Here is a 14,411-nt window from a genome sequence, read left to right on the forward strand (position 1 = left end):
TTCTGTGAGAGGTATGGGAAATCCCTTTCCACCTCTCCTGCTCCCATTCCCACCTGCCACTGCCCCTCTCTTGCAGGCCCAGACTCTAGGCTTCTTTTCTCACCTCACTGGGAAAGCCATCCTTGCCAGTGTCTGTCTCCCCTCATGCCTAGTGTTCCCTGGTATTTACTGTACTTGGGGTATTCAATTTTCCACCATGCGTGGTCCTGGAACAGGCTTCCTCTTAGTTGCATCCCCGTCCTTTTTCTCCTATTCCCAGGACAGAGATCCCTTGAGACAATAATAATGACAGAATAACTGATATATCCATACACATCAGAGATGGATGTAGCGCTTTCCTTCCCTGTTGAGCAAGGAAATTCCAAGATCATTCCCATTTTGCAAATGAGGAAGGCGAGGCTGATAAAGATTAGCATACAAGAGGAGGAGGGGCCTAGAAAAGAAGCTGTGAGTCAGTGCTGCTGGAAAGGAGAGCACCCATCAGAGGTGAACCCTTTGGCCCCTGGCCATACACTTTAACAGCCCTGATTAATACATGGTTCATATGCCTCTAGTGCTTTACTAGACAGAGATCAGGACAGCTTGGTGGCACAGTGTACAGAGATCTAGGCCAGAGTCAGCAAAACCTGAGTTCAAATATGACCTCAGGCACTTTCTAGCTATGTGACACTGGGCAAGTCACTTAGTCCTTTTCCCTTCTGTTTTCTTACGTGTAAAATGAGCTGGAGAAGGAAATGGCAAACGACTCCGGGATCTCTGCCAAGAAAACCCCAAATAGAGTGACGAAAGTTTGACATGACTGAGGAGCGACTAAACAAAAAGTGTACATAGAGCCATCCTACAGAAGAAAAAATAAATAAATATTTAGTAAAATGAATAAAGACATTGAAAAAGCCTGAAAATAAATTCCTGCTGCCATTCCTGTGGACGTTTGCCCTCTGGAATGGAGTGGTGAGAACTGTCTTCTCCCCCTTTTGAAGGGCCATGTGTACTGAGTGTTGGATTATTCATGCAGAGCTGGTCTCCATAAATAAGATGTCCTTTTCTCTGAGGGCAGGCACTTTTTCCTTTTACTCTTTGAACTCCTCGCACCTAGAGCAATGTGTGCCCCACAGTAGGCACTTAGTAAATATTTTTTGACTAATTCAATGTCATTGAAGATTATGTCACAGTCTTTCGTCGCATCTGTCTGGTAGTCAGATAAATATTGTAGTACATTATAGCATGGTCTTCTGATATCTGGACATTTCAGAATTCAGCATCTTCTGGCACCATCTTGTGGAGAAATAGAACATTGCATTGCAATGAAAGTTTTAAGACAGAAACGAATATATTATACAATGGACATATTTGTCTTGTGGACTATGCAGATATTACAATTTTAATCTGCCATCTCGTGTCCAAGTCAGCGATTCATTTTAAACCATATTTTTATTGAATTTTAACCCATTTTACAGTTCCTTTCTGGTTGAGCAGGCAGAATGGAATAAATAAAATCCTTAAGGAGGACAGTATGTAATTCCTTTTGGGTCAATATGAATTCAGACTCAGTCATCACCATCAAAATTATGTGTTACACTCCGTCATGCCAAAAGTCATCTGATACAGGAAAAGACTTCATAGCACTGGGGACAGCACTGAGCAGGTTTTACCCTCCAATGTGGTTAGGAGGATAAAGTCTTAATGTTACCCAACATTAAACTCAAAAATTTTGAGGACTTAAGTGCAAAAGGTCTGATCTTTCTTTTGAAGGAAATTTATGAGAAAAAGTATAAAGTCTGACTGAGACTTTGCCAACGTGAAATCAGGCACTCAGGGAAATACTTTTCCAGTTGCCCAGGGGCATTGTTGTGTAGTCACTCAGTCATGTCCAATTTTGTATGATGTAGTTTTCTTAGCAAAGATACCACAGTAGTTTACTATTTCCTTGTCCAATGTGTTCCCATTTTCCAGATGAGGAACTGAGGCATATAAGGGTTAGGTGACTTGCCCAGGGTAACACAGTAAGTGTCTAAGTCCAGATATTCCTGGCTTCAAACCCAGTGTTCTGTCCACTGCACCACCTAACTGTTCTGTCAAGGCCTAATTAAAAAAAATAAACAATAACCTTTGGAGTATACAAAATCAGGTAGCGAAGCTATAGGCATAGTCACTGCCTTCAGTAGTAATTCTGAGATTCCAATCTAGCTTTTCTACTTCCAAATTTTGTCTTTTTCTGAGAAGAGTATATGAATACCCAATTATTAATTTAGGATTTAGTCATTTTCTATTTCCTCATTCAGAGAGCAGACCCTGTAAGTCATTCTCTGAAGCACATTGCTGTTAAACGAGATAATGAAATCTTGAGGGAACATGCTCCTTCAGCTTAGGTAGGACTTCAACCAACTAGAAGACCTTACTTCTGTTCAGAGTGTGAACAGAAAGTAATAGAGGCCCTAAACCTTTAAGTCTACGCCCACGCAGCGCCTCATTGAGATTTAGTATAAATTAGCTCATGAATGAGAGAAACACCAAGAGTAGTCTGGGTAGGAATGAATTCCTTTGTCCAGTTTGCTGGAGGTGGCTGAGTCTCACGCTTAAACCATATTCTCGGCAGGAGGAGCTAATGACTTTTAGCCCCTCTCCTCATATTAATATGTTCATCCTCTCATTCGTTGTGAACCAATCACGATTGATTTTCTCCTGTCTGGGGCAACTCTTTCTCCAAAGGTATTGAAGCTTTCGGTGATCTCCATGTTTTGGTCTTTGGTTAGGGAGAGAGACCACTGACCACCAATTCATTATCAGCTAAGCTAATTGATACACTGATTACTAATTACCCAGAAACTCTATCTCTGTCTTTTTATTCATCTCATTGCCCCTGAACCCTGTTCTCCATCCCTCTCAGACAGAAACAAATCATTCAGAACAAAGCCATCTTTCTCCTTTCAGGCACTACCAACATTCCCAAATGTACAGTGTATATCTGTGGCCTTAGTGCTCTAACTACCCAGTCATTCCTTTAAGGTCTTCAGGGAATCCACAGGATCATAGGATCCTAGATGTAGAGATCGACGGACTCCAGAGATCATTTAATCCTCGTTTTCCAAGGGTAATTTGCTCGAAGTCATGCACAAAATTTTACATTGAGAATTGCAATTGATATCAGAGGTTATCTATCCAAATTATCTACAGATTTTGTCTCATTGGAGTCTCATAAAACCCCTTCAGGGTAACTGCTACTATATTATTAGCTCCATCTTACAAGTAAGGAACCTGCAACCCAAAGTGGTCAAAGGACAAAGTGTCTGAGAGGGGATGCAGACACACCTCAGTTCTGACCTCAGGTCCATTACAATTTCTGATTTCCCACACTGTCTCAGGAATACCAAAGTTTGTCAGCATCCTGTCACAACAGTGGCAGACCTCCTAGAGTTCAAAAGGAACTGAGGGTGGTCAGAAAATTAAGGAATTTTGAAAAAAAGTCTCCTTTCCTCTGTTATGGAGAAAGGAAGAACAAGAAAGGCCAAGACCTCAGTCCAGGACTAATAGGATGGTGATAATTAATGGAAGATGCAGAGGTTACTCCTTGACTTTTATTTCATTTTCTCTGCCCAGGAACATGACCTTTGGTCAGGGAAGCACAGACCAAAAATGATCCCTAAGGGGCAACAGAGAAAACCCAAGTGAGGAGATGGCAAGAGAGTTCCCAGGTGCTCTTGCTGAAGGCAGCTCATTTGGCCCAAGTAAACTCCATAATGCAGTTAGGGAAAGCACTGGCAGCTGAGAGTTGCTGTCAGAGGAGAGGGGTGGGTGTGGAGTGGGAGAGATGCCAGGAAAGGAAGAAGAGTTGTGAGACAGAGGCAGTAGGGACCCACAGGGGCCAGTTTTACCATGGGGCATTCTTCACCCATGTGTACGGAAGGACCTGGCAGATGTGATGGCTGAACAGCCAAGTGTTAGTGATATTGAAAAGTTCTTGGAGAAAAGGAGAGGTTCTCCAGGACAGGAGAAGGCCACAGGTCCTCCTGATTTTCTCCCAAGGGAGAGAATAGCATCTGCAAACTCCAAGCCACTGAGCATGTCTTTGACTGCCCACAACATTCTATGACACTTGATGAAGGGGGTGGCTGTGTAAAGATATTGGTCTGAGCCAAATGTGCATAGGAATGCTCATAAGGGGCCCATGTGGGACACTGACAGCTGGTATTGAGAAGGCAGAACTGCCTAAAGGGTTCTCAGCATCCCTGTAGCAACCCACTCATTTTACATTTGTGGGAACTGAGGCCCAAGCAAGGGAAGTGGCTTAGCCCATGCAATCCCTGATGTCACACCATTGATTTTAGAGGAAGACATGAAGGGTGTCATCAAGGTCTATGCCCGCTCCTCTGACCTCACTCCATTTAAGGAGATCAAACTAGATTGAAGTGGACCATGGTGCCCAGACAAGTCTCCCTTGGTGAGGAGACATGCTGAAATGCTAAATGACAAGTCATCTGAGGAAATGAGAGTTTCTGAGTAGATTTCATCTTAAGGACTGATGATTTATAGGCCATCATGAAGCCTAGGAAAGCAGCAGGTGAGAAATGATGAGGTGAATTTTCTAGGGTCATCCATCATCAAATGGAAGCTATACATTCAAAGATAATCCAAGTCAGGTCTATGAGATATAGCCACCTACATGAGACCCTTGCTTAGCAAAAGTCTGCCACAGAACCCATTGGACCTCCAATGAAATCCCCTCTTGTAACCTGGGGCTCTTGGTTTGCTGAGCTCCCAGAAGCAAGAGATGCCTGGTTCTCAGAATGGAGAGACCTCCTTAAACATGGCCAAACTCATTGGAATGTTAGAGCAGTACACTGAGCAGATAGGTCCATCTATTCCACCCAAAGCACCATCGAGTCTACCCATGGGCAGAACCACAGACAGCTCTCCTGCTGCTTGAGTGGTCCACAACAAAGAAAATATTTCTCTTTACTGATTCCTCTGCAGCAGCTGATGGTCTTGCTGTGGTCAGGCCAGTGACCAGCTATCAACTAGATGACCAATTCACAACCTCTTTGGGGAACCTCACTGTATAGTAGTATCTCCTCCAAACTCAATAGTTGGACACCCTATATGACTCATGTCTCTGATCACAAGAAAAGACCATTCCCAGGAGAATATACTGGAGTGAGGAAGTTGTTGAGGACTGTGAAACTCAACTACTTCCTATCATTTCCCCCTTGACTGCTTTCCTGGACTTCATCATCTCCAGAAACTCATCATTTCATCATAAAATGAAATCAGTGAGTAAACTCCCACCTCCTCAGTACACCCTGCTCCTGGGCTCCTCCATCCTTCTGGTTGGAGGGGGTATTGGGTTGGACACCAGATCCTCCATCGTTTAAGGAGGTTATAGAGAATTCACCTTATCATTTCTCATCCATTGCTGTCCCAGGCTTCGAGATTTCCTAAAACTCATATGTCCTTAGATGAAATCTACTCAGAAACTCTTACTAAGAAACTCAGACCATTTCCCACCTGATTGTAGCAATAGGGCTTGTCTCACTCCCAGATAACCTTCTCCCCGGCCTCTTTTTCCATTTCTTTTTATAGATTGTCTTCTCCCACTGGGTTGTGAGTGCCTTGAGCACAGAGACTGCCTTATGCCTTTCTTTGTATTTGCAGCTCTAAGTACAGGACCTGGCACATAGTAGGTACTGAAGAGAAGCCTCCACATCACGCATGATGACTGTGGTGCTTCTCTACAGAAACTGTGAAACTTGTTAGCTCCAATGCCACATAAAAAGTCCTCTGCTAGTAAGACATCATTAGGCATATGGCCAATATTCTGTTGGCCAATGAACTAGATAGGACCAGGGCCACAAGAAAGAGGCCTCTTGTATATTTTGATGGCAGTGTGTACCTATCAAGAGCATTGGCTGAGGAGGGGTTACTGCCACACTAATTCCCCAAGTTGCTCCTGAGTTCGGAAAATGCCACAGCTTTCGCATCAGCATGGGAGGGTGAAATCTAGATTGCAGGGGGCTTCTAGAGTTCTCCCCCGAAACCCAGGAAAATATTTGTAAAAAATAAACAAATTCTGGAGCTTCGGAACCCACAGAATGACAGAGTGAAGCAAATCTCCAGCGCAAGACAGCCTGGAAGATCAACGGGAAGTGTCTATCATACCACCCTGAGAGCAGAGCATAGTCCAGTGTGAGCTATGCCAGCACAAACGAGACCTTAACAGATTCGGGGGACTGAATCTTTGGCACCTGTGGTGGTTTCCAGACTTCACAATCGCAAAACACTGAGGACAAATTGGACGATCAGTGGAAAAAAACTGTCCAACCTGTGTGAGAGAGTAGTGTGGTTTGGCCTCAACTCCAGGGCGGTAGAGGGGAAGAGAAGCCAATAGGAGCGACGACAGGAGCAGGGCAGCAGTAGTATCTGTTTCTGGAGCTCTAGGGCCACAGATTGTGCGGAGATAGAGCGGCTGACAGTACACTTCCCCCAACCCCACTGAGATCACTGAACTACCTTGACAAAGAGCTCAAAAGTCAAGTAAATGGCTGGGGAAATGACCAAAAACTGGAAAAAGAATCAAACTGTAGAATCTTACTTTGGTTAGAAGGAAGATCAAAGTATACAAACAGAAGACAATAAAGTCAAAGCTTCTTCCAAAGTCTCCAAGAAAAATATGAAGTAGTCTCAGGTCATGGAAGAGTTCAAAAAAGATACTGAAAATCAAGGAAGAGAAGTAGAGGAAAAGTTAGAAAGAGAAATGAGAGTGATCCAAGAAAATTGTGAAAAACTACTCAACTGCTTGCTAAAAGGGGACCCAAAAATGCTGAAGAAAATAAGACCTTAAAAAAGAGACTAACCCAAATGACAAGAGGAGACTAACCCAAAAAGTCAATGAGGAGAAGAATGCATTAAAAAGCAGAATTGGCCAGATGGAAAAGGAGGTCCAAAAGGTCACTGAAGAACATAATTTCTTAATGGTTAGAATGGAACAGATAGAAGTAATGACTTTATGAAAAATCAAGAAGTTATAAAAATGAAGCCAAATAGATGAAAGAATAGCAGACAATGTGAAATATGTCATTGGAAAAACAATTGACCAGGAAAATAGATGCAGAAGAGACAATTTAAAACGTATTGGAGCTTTCACATCAGAAGCCACTCAGACATGAAGAAAAGCACAAGATGTATCACATGTCTATTCCATGTCCTACCTCATTCACAAGTAGTAAAGTCTACGGAATGATGGAAGAGTCTACTCATGTAAAGTCTTAAAAAAAAAGTCCTTAGAAAAGCCTAAAATACTGGTTCAACAAGCTTCTAAGAGCAATCTTCACCCTCAACAAGGCAATTCCAAGAAGTTATCCCTCTCTTGTATCCTTTCAAACCCTGTGTCAGAGGATGGAAAAGGAGTGAAAGAACATAGGAAGTCAATACTGGACTTCATAGCCTAGAGGACGGACATTTCTGGGTGTATAAATCCATATCCAAACGTCCCCCTCTTTTTTAAGCCAAAATACGAGAAAATGGGGGCTGCAACTTCTTGATAACCAACCACCAAAACACAAGGGTGCCAACAACAATTATGATGCCCAAAACCTTCACAACTGCATTATTACAATAACTCATATGGGGAAGGTGTGCACAGTATTGTCTCTCTCCAGAATCATTCATTTTTCCCCAAACACCTGACCTGCAATCAGGGTGCTGAAGAGGGGGCAAGGAACAAGTTAGAAAATTACTCTCTTCTTCTTCATCCACCCTCAGATGTGAGTGGAGGAATATGGTGGAAAGATATAGGCAGTGAGAGGAGGATTCCTAAGGATATAGTGGTTCAGAGGACAGACAATATACTGTTGGCAATGAAAGAATGAAAAGAGATAGTTAGATTAGTGGGACATGAAACCACGGGAGTCTGAACATCAGAGGAAGATAAGGAATTGGGACAGGGCAGAAGGAGATTATCATTAATTGACTATTAATTATTTGATTGATTAACAATACTTGCCTCTTGATTTTTCTCTTGTTGCTCTCGTTTGTTATATTGTGACCTGTCCCATTAGTTCAACCCTGGCAACTGTTCATTACTTTACCATGAGGTTAGTATTTGAAGATGTGAATACTCCTGGAGCAGCCCTGATCTGAGTCCTCCAGGAGTCTCCATTACAAAAACAGGATACACTAGTGAAACTCACACAAGTGCTTGCCTCAGCAGGGAACCTGGTGGTATACTGAGTTTGTGACCCAGGAATACCTGAAAGACAGGTACCAGGTTTTCCATTTAACTCCACCCTGGGTGATCAGAAATACACACACACACACACACACACACACACACACACACACACACACTGCCTTTCCTCCAGCAGAATACTTAACCTCTAATTTATGGTCTCAGACAAACAGGATTTCAATCCCACTACCTGATGTTGGCCAACAAGTCACCTCCCCTGGGGTGCAGAGGGCAGTTTTGAGTACAGTTAGCAGACACATTAGTGGCAGCAAACACAGCTTTTGTTAATTCCCTTATACAAATACCATACATATACCAGGAAAAATAAAACCTTCCCGTAAATGGAAAGATTCCTCTGCAAAGCATTCAGTAGATCCTTATTGGCCTAAACTGAATTCCTTGGATTCCTGTCTGCATAATACACTATCCTGAAGGTGTCACTTCCTTTAACCCTTTGCTTACTTACCTTATTTACCCCCTTACATACCTTTGCCTCTTGCTCATATGAGAGGTTTGAAAAGATTTATACAACAGATTAGTTTATGAGATAGTAACAGATAAATAAAATCACCATTTCAGTACCAAAGATAATATAAATCTCCTGTAGGCATCCTATCAAAGAAAATGTGAATCCAATAATACTTATGCAAAAGAGGGAGACTAAGGTGACGTGATAGCTGCACCACCCTATGCTTTTCAGGAAAACATTCTGTCTACCAGAAAATGATGGGAATGGATCCTCTCTTTCTCACCCACTTCCACCTACCTGAGAATTAACATAGGCGTATAGAGTACTCTCATCAAAGAGCAAAAATACAGAGTATGTATAAAACCTCTCTCTGGGATGATCTCTTCACAGAAAAGCTCCTCCTTTCTACAGGTGCTGTGCTAAGGAAGCAGAATAATGGAACATCTAAGCCCAGGTGCCCTTTGCTGCCAGGAGACCATTCTCCAAACACCACAGAGCCATGGACAATGATTCTACCATGCTTAGAAAAGATTTGATGAGAATTTCGACAGAGTAGTTTGTTCTACGTTCCATTTTAAGACCTAACAGTGGTCAGAAAAGGTTGAAAAATCTTCAGAAACTTTGTCTATGTGGAAGAGATGCAAGAAATAGTAAAGAATTTTTAGGCTCAAAAATTTTGAGGAAGTGCTGAGACAATGATGGCCAAAGAAAATCTGAGTTATCAGTTCCATGTTCATTGGATTTTAAGTCAGTTAACTCTACAAAACCCCATTTCTTGAGCCCTTAATGCCTTTACAGCACAGGGCTAGGATCTGTGGAGAGGAGAAGGTAGAGAATGAGACAGAGGTAGCGTGAGAATTAAAGGAACAGAACTCCTTGGAAAGGGTTATCTCCACTTGGCTTCCAGAACCCAATAGACTTGCTCTTCTCTTCTCTTTCCCATTTCCTCTCGCCTTGGAGTCCTCAAATTAGGCACTGCTTTCTAATAACAACACTCCTTACCTGAACACAGACAGAGGAAGAGAGGATTAGCAATGGGGCCATTTTGCTGGAAAATGGAAGGAGTTTGGATTTGGAGTCAAAGAGGCCTGGACTCCAATCCTGCCTCTGTCACTGATGACCTTTGTAATCCTGAGCAAGTCCCTTAAGGCCTCTGAGCTTGAGTTCCCAGATCAAATGGGAAGGTTTCATTGCATCACCTCTGAGATCCCTTTCAGCACCAAATCTGTATTCCTGTGTATGATCTTAACAAGTCATTTCTCTGTGAGTCTCAGTTTCCTCATCTATAAATTAAGCAGGTCAGAAAGAGAATCTCTGATACCATTTGCAGCTCTCAATCTCTTCTTGTGCATGAGCTGTTCCAAATCACCTCTGTAACATGAGGGGATTGGACTAGATGGCATCCGAGGTCCCTTCCATTTCTAGATCTAGGGTACTATGATTCTCTGGGCCCACTGAAAGCAAAGGAATGACTGATAAGTGAGAGACATAAGGCCACAGATACACACCATATCTTTGGGCATGTTTGTAGTGTCTGAAAGGAGAAAGATAGCCTTGTTCAAAATGGAGTTTACCAGTTGTAGATGGATGGAGAACATGACTGAGGGGCAATGAGATGAATGAAAAGCCTGGGAGACAGAGTTTTTGAACAACTAATAATGAATGTATTAATTAAGCTATCTGATGATCAATAAATTGACGGTGAGCAGTCTGTCTCCATGACCAAAGATAAAACGATAGAGATCACTGAATGTTTAAATCCCTTCAGTAAAGGAAGTGCCCCTGACAGGTGAAAATCAGCCCTCATCGGTGAACAATTAGTGAGCAGAGGGCCTCAAAATCTTCAGCTCCTGCTAGTGAGAACATGGTTTGATCATGAGACTCAGCCACCTTCAGCAATCTGGACCACTGGTTAGTTGCCTCCTTCATGAGCTGGGTTACCCTAACCCATGATGGGGGGGCTGTGAAGGCTGAGACTTAACCCTCTTGAACTTGGATTCACTTTGATTACATGACGTTCACTCTCTAAACAGGATTAAGGTCTTCTAGACGGTTGAGGTAAAGGAATGAGGAGCATGTTTCCTCAAGATTTGGAAATCTCATTAATCAGCAATGTCCTTCCGGGACTGGCTGACTTATAGGGGCTGGTGCCTGAATATACGGAAGTAGAGAGAAAAAGTTCTAACTCTAGTGTAATAATTGGATATTAATATAATAGAAAAATCACTTCTCACAGGAAGAAGATGAAATATGGAATTAGAAAAGAGAGGGTGGGAGCCCAGCCCAGCTTTGGCCAAGCAGCAGGGCGCTATGAGACTCAGGGAGGAGGACACCCCAGGGAAGGAATATCCAGTCGCAGTAGTGTGTCCTCAGATCCCTCTGCCAACAGGTGCCAAAGGTCAGTGACAGGGTTTTATCAGCTGGTCAGGAAGGGAGAAGGGCCTTCCCATAGCTCCAGCAGCAGGCAGCTGCCACAGAGCCTGCACAGCAGCCCATACAGAAGCTCCATTGTTGGAGAGTAAAAACCCCTGGGGGCATTGAAGAGCTGACACTTACCTCAGCCCTGGGTGGAGGCCCTGGCCGAGCTGGTCTTTGTCTCAAACTGAATGGTGGTCCTACCCATCCAGCTTATCTGAAAATCAGCCCCCAGTGCCAGCTTAGAGGAACTGGGGGCCAGATGGCTGTGGAGAGGGAACTGCTAAAATTCTGGACATAAAAATCCCTCTCTGAGTCCAGACGAGTACACGCTTGAGTATGCCACCTTAGAGGAACTGAGATCTCACACATTCCCAGAGTATACCCTACTCTTGACAAAGGACCCAAAAGTCAAGTAACTGGTTGGGAACATGCCAAGAAAAGGGAAAAAAAGAAGACCATAGAAGGTTACTTTCTTGGTGAACAGATATCTCCTCCCATTCTTTCAGATGAAGAAGAACAATGCTTACCATCAGGGGAAGACATAGAAGTCAAGGCTTCTATACCCCAAACATCCAAAATAAATATTCAGTGGGCTCAGGCCATGGAAGAGCTCAAAAAGGATTTTGAAAATCAAGTTAGAGAGGTGGAGGAAAAACTGGGAAGAGAAACGAGAGAGAAGCAAGAAAAGCATGAAAAGTGGGTCAACACCTTGCTAAAGGAGACTCAAAAAAATGCTGAGGAAAATAACACCTTGAAAAATAGGCTAACTCAATAGGCAAAAGAGGTTCAAAAAGGCAATGAGGAGAAGAATGCTTTCAAAAGCAGAATTAGCCAAATGGAAAAGGAGGTTCAAAAGCTCACTGAAGAAAACAGTTCTTTCAAAATTAGAATGGAACAGATGGAGGCTAATGACTTTATGAGAAACCAAGAAATCACAAAAAAACCAAAAGAATGAAAAAATGGAAGATGATGTGAAATATCTCATTGGAATAACAACTGACCTGGAAAATAGATTTAGGAGAGACAATTTAAAAATTATGGGCCTACCTGAAAGCCATGATCAGAAAAAGAGCCTAGACATCATCTTTCATGAAATTATCAAGGAAAACTTCCCTGAGATTCTAGAAGAAGAGGGCAAAATAAGTATTCAAGGAATCCACAGATCACTGCCTGAAAGAGATCCAAAAAGAGAAACTCCTAGGAACACTGTGGCCAAATTCCAGAGTTCCCTGGTCAAGGAGAAAATATTGCAAGCAGCTAGAAAGAAATAATTCAGGTACTGTGGAAACACAATCAGGATAACACAAGATCTAGCAGCTTCTACATTAAGGGATCAAAGGGCGTGGAATATGATATTCCAGAAGTCAAAGGAACTAGGACTAAAACCAAGAATCACCTACCCAGCAAAACTGAGTATAATACTTCAGGGGAAAAATGGTCTTTCAGTGAAATCGAGGACTTTCAAGCATTCTTGATGAAAAGACCAGAGCTGAAAAGAAAATTTGGCCTTCAAACACAAGAATGAAGAGAAGCATGAAAAGGTAAAAAGCAAAGAGAAGTCACAAAGGACTTACTAAAGTTGAACTGTTTACATTCCTACATGGAAAGAAAATATTTGTAACTCTTGAAACTTTTCAGTATCTGGGTAGTGGGTGGGATTACACACACACACACACACACACACACACACACACAGAGCACAGAGTGAATTGAATAGGATGGGATCATATCTTTAAAAAATGAAATTAAGGGGTGAGAAAGAAATATATTGGGAAGAGAAAAGGGAAAATGGAATGGGGCAAATTATCTCTCATAAAAGAGGCAGGCAAAAGACTTATTAGTGGAGGGAAAAAGAAGGGAGGTGAGAGAAAAACATGAAGTTTGCTCTCATCACATTGCACTAAAGGAAGGGATAAAATGCACACTCATTTTGGTATGAAAACCTATCTTACAATACAGGAAAGTGGGAGAGAAGGGGATAAGCAGGATCGGGGGGATGACGGAAGGGAGGGCAATGGGAGGAGGGAGCAACTTGAAGTCAACACTCTTGGGGACGGACAGGATCAAAAGAGAGAATAGAAGCAATGGGGGGCAGGATAGGATGGAGGGAAATATAGTTAGTCTTACGCAAAACGACTATTATGGAAGTCATTGGCAAAACTACACAGATTTGGCCTATATTGAATTGCTTGCCTTCCAAAGGGAATGGGTGGGGAGGGAGAGACGAAGAGAAGTTGGAACTCAAAGTTTTAGGATCAACTGTCGAGTATTGTTCTTGCCACTAGGAAATAAGAAATACAGGTAAAGGTATAGAAAGTTATCTGGCCCTACAGGACAAAAGAGAAGATGGGGACAAGGGAAGGGAGGGATGCTAGAAGAGAGGCCAGATTGGTGATAGGGACAATTAGAATGCTCGGTGTTTTGGGGTGGGGGGAGGGGAAAAATGGGGAGAAAATTTGGAACCCAAAATTTTGTGAAAATGAATGTTAAAAGTTAAATACATTTTAAAAAAAGAAATAATCTTCACTTGACTGAGAATAGTTTCTCTTTCTCTCTCTTCTGTTCACCCCCCCAGGCTGCTGCAGTCAGCCAGGAATGGAGGGAGAGAAGGAGGAGAAGACTGTCTCAAGACTATGTGCCTTATTGCTTTCCTGTCTACATGCTTAACTCCCTTCAACCTAGCTACCTGGAAAATCAGTGTTTCTACATGTTTCTTGTTAGTGGAATTCCTCAAGCAACTTTCTGTTCTCAGCCTCTGAGTCTAGGAACTTGGTAGTTGCTGGATTTCAATGCTATGTCAAATAGCTGTCTCATATCTGCTTCTACTTGTCTGTCTTTTTCTACCAACATAATGGAACATAATTCTATCGGAAGGGACTCTGGGGATTTTGGCATTTTCACGGTGTCCCCACAGTTCCCTGGTGATCAAAATGTGTGCCACAAGGAGACCATCCAGCGATTTCCCTCCCACTCTCTGCCTATCTCCTACTCCCTTGGCATTTCTGTGGCATCCTGCCAAAATGCCACTTGTTAGATCCAAAATGCCAATTGTCAGATAAGGAAATCCCCTAGCTGGAGAACCCTGTACATGTTCCATAATCAAGAGGTGTTCCTTCTGATACCAAAGTAAGTGGCCAAGGATCTCCAGACTAATGATATGTAGTAGTTTAATCAATCATTAGGAATACTAGACAGGGGCAATCTTCAGTCTGGCCCAGTGGCTAGACCATTCAATGGATCCCTGCAAAAGACCCCCAAAATCCTCCTGGCAATTATAAAAATCAAAAAAAGGGAGGAGAAGGT

Source organism: Notamacropus eugenii, chromosome X (assembly GCF_028372415.1).
Source record: "Notamacropus eugenii isolate mMacEug1 chromosome X, mMacEug1.pri_v2, whole genome shotgun sequence".
NCBI lineage: Eukaryota > Metazoa > Chordata > Mammalia > Diprotodontia > Macropodidae > Notamacropus > Notamacropus eugenii.